The sequence below is a fragment of the Orycteropus afer genome, unplaced genomic scaffold (assembly GCF_000298275.1).
Source record: "Orycteropus afer afer isolate SDZICR_OR568_19922 unplaced genomic scaffold, OryAfe1.0 scaffold00063, whole genome shotgun sequence".
NCBI classification, from domain to species: Eukaryota; Metazoa; Chordata; class Mammalia; order Tubulidentata; family Orycteropodidae; genus Orycteropus; species Orycteropus afer.
The window spans coordinates 8,469,018-8,479,350 of record NW_006921650.1 but is presented as its reverse complement, the minus strand read 5'-3'; the positions used below and the strand labels follow the sequence as shown (position 1 = coordinate 8,479,350).

General features: G+C 38.5%; 1 protein-coding gene across 1 annotated transcript in view; it reads left to right on the top strand.

Annotated features, from left to right (window-relative positions):
- CDK14 (cyclin dependent kinase 14) overlaps positions 1 to 10,333 on the top strand; it is an 835,387-nt gene that overhangs the window by 445,188 nt on the left and 379,866 nt on the right. The window lies entirely within an intron of this gene.

The window sequence follows — 10,333 nt, the reverse complement described above, 5'->3', positions numbered from 1 at the left end:
TGTTACTCTTCCTGTTCTGGAATTCTGATAACCCATGTGTTATTCCTCTTCATTGTATCCCACATTATTTTAGGCTATCTTCATTTTGTGTTGATCTTTTTTCTGATTGACCCCTTTCCAAAGAACTACTGAAGTATTTGCCTTCATTCTGACTAATTCTGTCTTCCATTGATTCAATTCTACTCCTTTGCCCATTCAATATATTACCTATTGCTGAAAATTTAGTATTAATCTTCTGGATTTCTATGTGTAGATTTTGTATCATTTCTAATTTGTTATTTTCTTCTTGTATTAGGTCTTCTGAGATTTTTCTGGGTTTTTCTGTTTTCTTCAATTTTGTCTGTGGTTTCCTTGATATGTCTCTCAGTTCACTGAAGGTACTTAAATATGATTCTTTTGAATTCTTTATCAGGGTGTTCCCATGGTGCTTCTTCTTCAGGGATGTGTTCTGGGTCTGTATCCTGGCCCTTTGTTTCTCCTGCTTTATCTTGCTTCTTTGTGTGGACTGTGATAGTCTGTTGTCCCTGAGACATTGTGACACTGTTGTATTTATATTTAATCGGTGATTGTATTTTGGAGTGACTTGCCCAAGAATTTCATTTTCTTTGTTGTGTTTGGATATATCTGAGTAAACAGGGTACTGTGCTTCTCTTTTCATTACTTGGCAACACTTATGCACTCACTGCCTCCCTCTTTTCCTGCCCTCATCCTCTGGTATGTCTGTATGTACAGTATGTCCTTGGCAAGTGGAGCCTATTCCTAGGTCCCTGGAATCTGAATGAGAATGCTGTTGCTTTAAATACTCAAAATGTCCATTCATGTAAACATTCAAAATGGCTGCACCCTCCAGAGAGGCAAAAGTTCACAGCTCAATTTGTCTCCTTCTTTGCTGTTTTCTTTTTAGTCGTCAACCCCCAGTGCAGTCATCCATACGGCCCTTGGCAAGCATGACTGAGTTTCAGGTTAATTCTCAGGTCTTAACACCACTTGGAAATATTCAAACTGTTTGTGCCAACAGGATAGGTGACTGTCCACAGCTCCATTTGTCTCCTTGTTCACTGTTTTCATTTAGGTTCTTCTACTCAACAAAACCAAACTTATTGCCCTTGAGTTGATTCTGACTCATAGTGACCCCCTTTGGGTTTCTAAGGTGGTAAATATTTATGGAAGTTGGTTGCCCAGTCTTCTTTTTGTGAAGTGGCTGGTAGGTTTGAACCACCCACCTTCTGGTAAACAGCCTTAGGCACTATACCATCAGAGCTACTAGTTGGTGTTTAATCCACTTCTGTATCCTTCCTTTCAAAGCTCAGAGCTCCATTATTATCATCTGTACCTATGTCAATTAGTTTCTTTTTTCTTTGTTGAAGAGGGTATGTGTACCCTGTCTGCCTATTCCACCATCTTACCGGAAGTCTCTACATCATATTTTTAAATGCTTTATACTACTCAATTTTACAATACTTTACTAAACTCTTTGAAATCTAGCACCTCTAAGGTTTTGTCAGTTTCTGAGAAGACAAATACTGTGAAGAAGATGTGAGACTCGAACAAAACATTTTAAAGTTATTATTTTTATTATTTTGTATTTAAGTGGATTCGCTAGTGTCAAGGAAATTTGGGGAGTCCTTAATTTTAGAAAAGGTTAGGAAGAGTGTCTCAAACTTCCAAACCTATTAAATAACATTTTGACCCATATAAATTTGCATTATCAGTTTTATTTTTGTCATCAGAGCCTTCGGATACTGAACATTTAATATAAGTCACTTTACCCTTCATATGTTTATTTGTGTTTATAGCTAGCCTTTTTTATGCATTTTATTGAAATGTAATTTATATAAAGTGAAATACACAAAACTAAAATGACATGGGTCAATGCTTTTTTTTTTTTTTTTTTTTTTGGGCAGTGTTCCCTCCCCTCCCCTCCAACCCCTGGTGACCAACAAAGAAAATTTCCTTCTATATATAAACTTTTCCTCTCCTTTTTACAATAATGAACTAATGCTATAACTTTCCTTCTGTGATTGACTTACTTCACTCAACGTGATGTCCTCCAAGTTTATCCATGTTATGTGGTGTTTTGCAAATTCTACACTTTATTCGGTGTTACACAGTATTCCATTGTGTGTATGCACCATAGTTTGGCTATACATTCTTCTGTTATTGGGCACATCGGTTGTTTCCATCTTTTTGCTTTTGTAAATAGTGCTGCGAACAACATGGGTGTGCATATATCTGTTCTTGTCTTGGCTCTCACTTCTGTAGGATATATACCTAGTAATGGGATTGCTGGGTCACATGGTATTTCTAGTCCAGTTTTTTAAGGAATCACCATACTATTTTCCACAGGGATTGTATCATTTTACAATCCCACCAGCAGTGTATGAGAGTTTTAATCTCTCCACATCCTTACTAGCATTTGTTATTTTCTGTCTTGTTGAACTTTGCCATTAGTGCTGGGGTGAGATGGTATCTCGTTGTTTTGATTTGAACTTTGCCATTAGTGCTGGGGTGAGATGGTATCTCATTGTATTTTGATTTGCATCTCTCTGATAGCTAATGATCATGAGTATTTCTTCATGTATTTGCTGGCTGCCTTAATATACTCTTTGGTGAAGTGTCTGTTCATGTCTTCTACCTATTTTTTAATTGGATTGTTAATCTTTTTGTTGAGGTGTTGGAGTTTTCTACAAAGTTTAGAGATAAGTCCCTTGTCAGATATGTAATTATTGACAAGTATGAATTTGTTGTTGTCATTTTGTTTTTTGTTTTTTCATAGTGTTCTTGATTTCTTTGTTTCACATAATTTCCTGTGCTGTGCTCATTTTGTTTATGAATTGTGTTATCACTTCCTTCATTGCTGTTGTTTTAGTATTTGCTAAATATTTGTGCTGGTCCTCCTTTTTATTTTGATGTGAAGGTTTATCATTTTTCTTTGAGGTTACCCTGTGATTTATAATTTTCCTCCCAAGTTTAGAATAGTCCATTCTATCTTGCAGTTGTGTTGACTTCCCTACAGTTTAGAAGTTCTGTAACTACACAGTTTTTTCCCTCTTTTTGATTTGTCTTTGTCCTCATTTGTCGATTTATATCTCTGGTTCCCTGTTTACAATCTTGTAGACTTATTTACTTTGGATACTTCTATAAATGGCTGCAACTCGGTCACTTTAAATATCCAAAATGGCTGCCGCTTATAAACAGTCAAAATTGATGCATCCTCAGTCACTTTAAATATCCAAAATGCCCACTGCTTGTTAACAATTAAAATGGCTACACCCTCCAGACAACAGAAAGTCCACAGCTCAGGTTGTCTCCTTCCTTGCTATTTCCCTTCCTAGTCATAGGCCACCAGCACCATTGTCCCTGCAGCCCTTGGTGACTAGGATTGATCTTTAGGTCAATTCTCAAGTCCCAACACCACTTGGAAATATTCAGGCTATTGGTCCCGTCAGAATAGCTGACAGTCCACTGCTCTGACTGTCACTTTACTCCCTGTTTACATTCAGGTTTTTCCACTGCTGGTGCCTGATCCACTTCCATATACTTCCTTTCAAAGCTCAGGGTGCTAGAATTATCTTCTGTATCTTGGTCAGTTAGTTTCTCTCTTCTTTGTTGAGGAGGGTCCGTGTAGCTTGTCTGACTATTCCTCCGTGTTACCAGAAGTCTTGTATCTAGTGTTTTGTATTTTAAAATATAAAACGGTCTCCTTGAGCTATAACAATAGTTATAACAATAACAACTATAATAATAGCCAGGATAATGTGAAGCAGGAAAGAAATGAAATCACTCAGAGGATGAGATTCACATGATTCTTGCCACCATATGGATGATGCACAGTCCCTGGCTTTATCCTTAGTTACTTTCCTTAGATTAAATATGTATAAAATCCTGAAATTTGAATGGTGCTACAGTGGGCCAAGCAATGTGTTCTTAGTGGGTAAGCATTACTAGACAGAAAGTGGAAGAGCTGCTCCGATAGATAAGTACAGTGAGTGGACCCAGCACACTAGTGCTCCTCCCATGCATGCAGAGCCCACTCAGGACTGTAATGAACCTGCTTTCCCAGCAGGGCCACCACTAACTAGAATAGCACATATCCATTTTCAGCGAAAGTTTATTAAGTTTCATTGTGAGAGAGATAAGGTTGAGGGTGTCATGGCTGCCTTAGGGTTAACTGACTCAATGAGAAGTACAGGGCTCTGGTGCTGTGCCCTTCCCATGGAATTAGACTGTAATGTTTTATTTTATGTGACCTCTTTAAAGTGCTGAAGAGCAAACATGTCTCTTTGAAGACTGAGGTGCACCTAACCCAAGCCATGATATTTTCAATCACCTCATATGCATGTGAGAGCTGTACAATGAATAAGGAAGACCAAAGAAGAGTTGATGGTTTTGAGTTGTGGTTTTAGCGAAGAATACTGAAATACCATGGGATGCAAAAGGAACAAATCTGTTCTGGAAGAAGTGCAGCCAGAATGCTCCTTGGAAGTGAGAATCACTAGACTTCGTTTGACCTACTTTGGTGTTGTCAGAATGGACCATTCCTGGAAAAGGATATCATACTTGGTAAAGTGGAGGGTCAACAAAAAAGGGGAAGGCCCTCAATGAGATGGAATGACACTGGCTGCAATGATGGGCTCAGGTATGGCAAGGACTGTGAGGCTGGCACCGGACTGGGCAGTGTTTTGTTCTGTTGTACATAAGGTCTCTATGAATTGGAGCTAACAACAACAACAACATTTCATTTTTATAGCTTTGACTTTCTTATCCAGTCAGATGAAGAAATGACATATTTGAAATTTCAATTCTGATCATTTTCAAGGTTAGGAATTCAACCCAACCAGAATTTGTACTCACTTTTTATAGTCTCTCATTTCGCTCTCTTCTCTGCTCATGATGTGTTTGCAGAATCTTCAGACCACTGATTATATCTCCTTCTCACATGAACTGGTTCCGTGGTTTTGGGATTGAAAAGGCCAGGTAATCATGACCTTATCAACATTTTATTCATACTGAAAAATTCATAAGCTGACATTTTGGAGATTTTTGAACTGAACAGGACAAAAACACCTTACACATCAAAACACTATCAACATTTCAGACTAAAGAATCCCCTCTGCCTTTTAGTCCAAGACTGTGTGTCTTTCTGTGGGATCTGTTCAATGGCTGTGGTGCATGTATGCATGTGAGAGATACTAGGTAAATGGGGTGAGTGACTGTTCCTGTTACTTTGCTTTTGGAGCAGTGAGTGAAGTGAAATGCACATGATTCCCCACCCCACCCCCCCACACACACCCCATAAACCCACAGTCCCTCTCCCCATGTCAAAGCCTTAGCACAGTGATTTGTAAACTTTAAGATGCATAAGTGTTGAAGGAAAGCTTGTCAAAATAGAGAATATAAGCTTCATGAAAAGTTTTTTTTTTTTTCCTTTCTTTTTAAGTCTATGACTTTCCTTCTTAATTAATAGTGCTTACTATTAATTGTTTGGTACAAATAATTAATAAATGTTTGATACAAACACAAAATACACTCCCGTCGAGTTGGATCCAACTCATAGTGATCACTCCTTGGGTTTCCAGGGTGGTATCATTACAGAAGTAGATTGCCCCAAAAACCAAACTCACTGCCATTGAGTCAATCCCGACTCTTAGTGACCCCACCTTGGGTTTCCAAGGCAGTATCTCTATGGAAGTAAATTGCCCAATCTTCCTTCCAAAGAGTGGCTGATGGGTTTGAACTGCCAGCCTTATGGTTAGCAGTCAAATGCCTTTGACATCACACCATCAATATTTTGGATGATTTTTGGGTTCCACTCTCATAGATTCAGATTTGGTAGGTGCGGTGTAGTAAATTACATGGTATGGCTTTAAACTCCTGATTGTTAAGGTCATCGCCTGTGGTATTTCTGTTGGAGCAGCATGAAGTAATCTGGTAAAGTTTACTCTCTCTCAGGTGTGTAGAACTCCGATGTTGGGATTGGTTAGTTTTGCACTCTGCTAGGCTTAAAATGAGCCCTCCTAGAGGCAGAGGGCAAAGAATCTCACTGCTGGCTGAGAGAAACACCTGGCTGAGAGACAACAGCAGTGGAACCAAGAGGCATTGGACAGAGCAGCAGGCTTACCTGGCCAACAGAGGCCAGGCTGAGTGGCCAAAGGCCAAAGAGGCATGTCTTAGGGCACAGCAGAGGGAAGACTGTCCTGATTGAGGAACTGTATCCTGAGCACATTCCTGAACTTGAATTATAGCCTGTTGGTTCCCTAATAAAGCCCATAATCTGTGAGTTCTTTGTGACCACTGCAGTGAATTATTGAACCCAGCAGTGAGGTGATGGGTGCTGTGGAAGGGACAGTTGATGTTCAGGTTGATAAGAGAGCTGGAGGGTGGTGGCATGTCTGGCCTCATAGGAACAGGCCTTTGGTTGTTGCTGATGATTTTGTCTTCCTCTTCTGTAGTTAGAGGAGCTTAAAAGATGCTATCTCCCTGCCCCTTTAGCAGTGGGTTTGAGATGGAACCCAGTGAATCTCCATTTATATCTGTTTTTGAGATAGGTGGTTGTAGGCCCACCACTGTGTGGTCGTCTGTGGCTCTTGTTATTGTTAAGTCCAGCGCCTACTTCCAAACTATAGGGCATTAAGGCTGCTATGTCCCAGATATGTTGGAAACTGCCTTGTTTTGTGGAAGAGTCTGACAATGCTCTACCTCTTGACTGGCTTCTTAGAAAGTTGTGTTTCTTATGTGCAGATCTTTAGCCACTGGGACTTATAGCCATGGCAGAGAAACTACTTAGACTTCAAAAATATAGTAATGGCTATTCACATACTTTTGGGTAAAGAGTAGATTAAGTTAAGAGTAGTTGAACAGTGATAACTAATATAATATAAATGTTTATTCTTCTTAACTAGGAGGCATTAGGGGCTAGGTACCAAACCACATGACCTTTTTATTTACTGTATGTTATATAGTGGAGCTCTGGGGGCATAGTGGATAAGGTGTTTGACTGCCAATCAGAAGATCAGTGGTTCAAATCCACCAGCTGGTCTGTGGATGAAAGACAGGGTAATCTGCTTCCGTAAAGATTTACAGCCTCGAAAACCCAATGGAGGTCACTCTGAGTCCAAAATGACTTAATGGCAGTGAGTTTGGTTTGGTTTTAGTATGTAGTATTTGCTCACTTTATGTATAATCCATGTGTAATAACGTGTAAAATAGTTAAAAACAAAATCTTTTCCATGTGACATGCTCACAGCTTTTAAATCTAATTTTTATAGCCAGACAAAAAAAAAAAACTCTTCTCTTATCAAATCTTCCAGGGATCCTCAGCCCATGATCTCTTTTTTGGTTAAAGACTACAAATGAGCATAACTGCCATCATCTCCACCCAGTTACTTAACAAGTCTCATTCCTGTAGAAGTTACTAGTAAGGTTCTTGAATTAGCAAACTAAAAAACCAAACTCACTGCCATCGAGTTGAATCCGAATCATAGCAACCCTTCCTTGGGTTTCCGAGGCAGTGTCTCTATGGAAGTCGATTGCCCAATCTTCCTTCCGAGGAGTGGCTGGTGGGTTTGAACCACCATCCTTCTGGTTAGCAGTCAAATACCTTAGGCACTAGAAGAATCACAATTCTAGCATTTATTTAATACCAGCATTTCCATGCTTTCCAGTGGCAAAAATGTTATTAGCTAGAGTACAGATTGGCAGTTAATAGGTCATTTACAGGGTGAACTCTGAATAATCAGACACTAAGACTGACAAAGTTTTATAGTGAGTGAATTAATTTTAATGTAGGAAAGTAACTGTTTAGACAAGAAACAACTTCAACATCTTATTTTATCGAGTGATATGAAAGCAAATTAGAGGCTGATGCAAAGCCTACAGAGTACCAGCATAGGAAAGGAACCTGTGGGAGCACAGGTGTTCCCACCACTACCCTAATGAAGAGGGCTTAAAAAGAAAATAATCAAACCCACTGCCATTGAGTTGATTCCAACTCATAGCGACCCCCAATGGGTTTCTGAGGCAGTAAATCTTTACAGAAGTGGATTGCCCTGTCTTGCTTCTGCAGAGTGGCTAGTGGGTTTGAGCCACCAACATTCTGATTAGCAGTCAAATGCCTTAGGCACTGTGCTACCAAAGCTCTTTTTGAAAAGGGATTAGTAGTGAAGAAGCACACTGTAGTTGTAATGATTCATTATTGCATATGCACATGTGTGGTGAAATTTTTGTATGCCTTTTATTTTATAGTATCGTTTTAGGTCTCTTCACATAATCCACTTGAGGTAACGAATTTTTTTCAGGTGTCTTTTTTATTATATGAAAAAGTAATATATATTTATTGTAAATAATTCAAATGATACAGAAAAGTACATATAGAGAATAAAATTGTTTCCGTAATGCTTCACCTCAGCAATAACCATAAATTTGCTGTATACATTCTTCCTTTTTTCATTTTTCCTATGCAAACTCATTTCTTAGCCATATGGTGGGACATTAACTGGTTTAAATATTAATAGTGGTAAAGAGTAACAATGCCTTTGTGAAAAAGTTAAAATTGTTTTGAACCAGGTAAACTCTTTGAGTTGAACCATGTGAATTTTCTGTGTTGGGAGGTTAAAAATGTCAAGCACTACTACATTGTTAGAGGCATTTGTTCTTTGAAGTGTTTCAGTGAGTAGTAGTCTGATCATGACTACTATGTGGAAACAGCCCTAGACTGACCCACTCATTCTTTACCAGTCATCAAGTGGTGGGCAACCAGGTATTGAATACAAGGAGAGATGTTTGGGTCTGCAGTTTCTAATACCATATTTGAAGTATGTGATGTTGGGGGATTAGAGGAGAGAGCAAGAGCAATATGCAGTGGGGACTGAATTTTTTCCCATCCCAAAATAGAAAAACTCAGCTAAGAAACAACAGCAGCCTTTCATATGGAGATAAAACAATTTATATGATACTTATAAAATATTCCTAACCTGTTGTATTAGTTTTCCACATTTGGAAAACATCTGGTGAATAAAATCATGTCTCTAAACCCTAAACTTGATTTTAGCTAAATTAAGTTTACATGATATCAACATCCATTTTATGTACCATATATGTTTTAACCTTGTGTTTTGAGTTAGCTGTGGCATCCTTTCCCCATAACACAGAGTGAATTCTGTATGTGTATGTGTGCATAAAGTATAGAAAGCAAAGATCAGATCAATGATATAATTTCATTTTATAATCTGGTTCTTTCATGTATTAGTTTATGGTCTTGGGTATGCATATGTGTCTATGTAGTTTTGGATATAATTAGGGGGAAGGTCTAGAACTGAGTAGATCTATAACATTCATGAAAGTTCTCTAGCATGTGGCTGAAGTAGGCAGCATGCCTTACAGAGCAATATACAGACTGACCTGGAGCTTCATTTCACTCCTCACTGTACATTCTACATGTCTAGACCACCTCCTCCCCATCACTGACATAGGGGAATTAACAAATGTATTTCCCCCTGCAAGCTTTTAGTTCCCCCTTCAGATTTTCCCATTCAGAATATTCAGAATCCACTGGGAAATAACTGAGATAAAACTCTTTAGTTGACTGTAAGTACCTTATTTTTTCATAAATAGTGTGCCAATATAAATACGCACACACACACACACACACACATATGGAAATGACAAAATCATGTAAAAAAATTCTGCATAGTGTGCCCATGCATATACAGTGCATATCTCATGACATTTCAAGAAGTGAATTGCGACCTCATTTACCTCCATTCAATAATCCAAAAATGTTACTTTTGATCGAATTTGTATAATAAAGATATAGAAGCATGGTCAACAAGTCATGGATCGAGTGTGGTAGTGCTCTGATTTTCAGAAAATAAACAATTGAAGCTATGCATTTGTTTTTATTAATTTAAGTTGGTATTTATATCCCTGTTGCTTTTGAGTCATCAATCAGAACCTTGAACCTAGTGAAGCCTGTCCATAAATCACTGGCTGTCAATTAGAAGTTTAAACAAAGCAAAGCCTGCACTGCCATATATAGCTTCAAGTAGCTATCAGTAGGAATCTCAGTTCAATCTGTGTTGACATATTATCATAGTTGTCTTCTGACTCTGGTTTTTAATTGAAGAGTAAACAAAACAAAACGTAGACAATTGTTCTTGGCTTAACAGTTGAATGCTAAATCTTATCAGACCATCTTAAGTGAAACCAGTAAGCTATGTTGTTGTTGTTGTTGTTGTTGTTATGTGCCGTTGAGTCGTTCCCAACTCATAGCGACCCCTCCTTGGGTTTCCGAGGCAGTATCACTACGGAAGTAGGATTGCCCAACCTTCCTTCC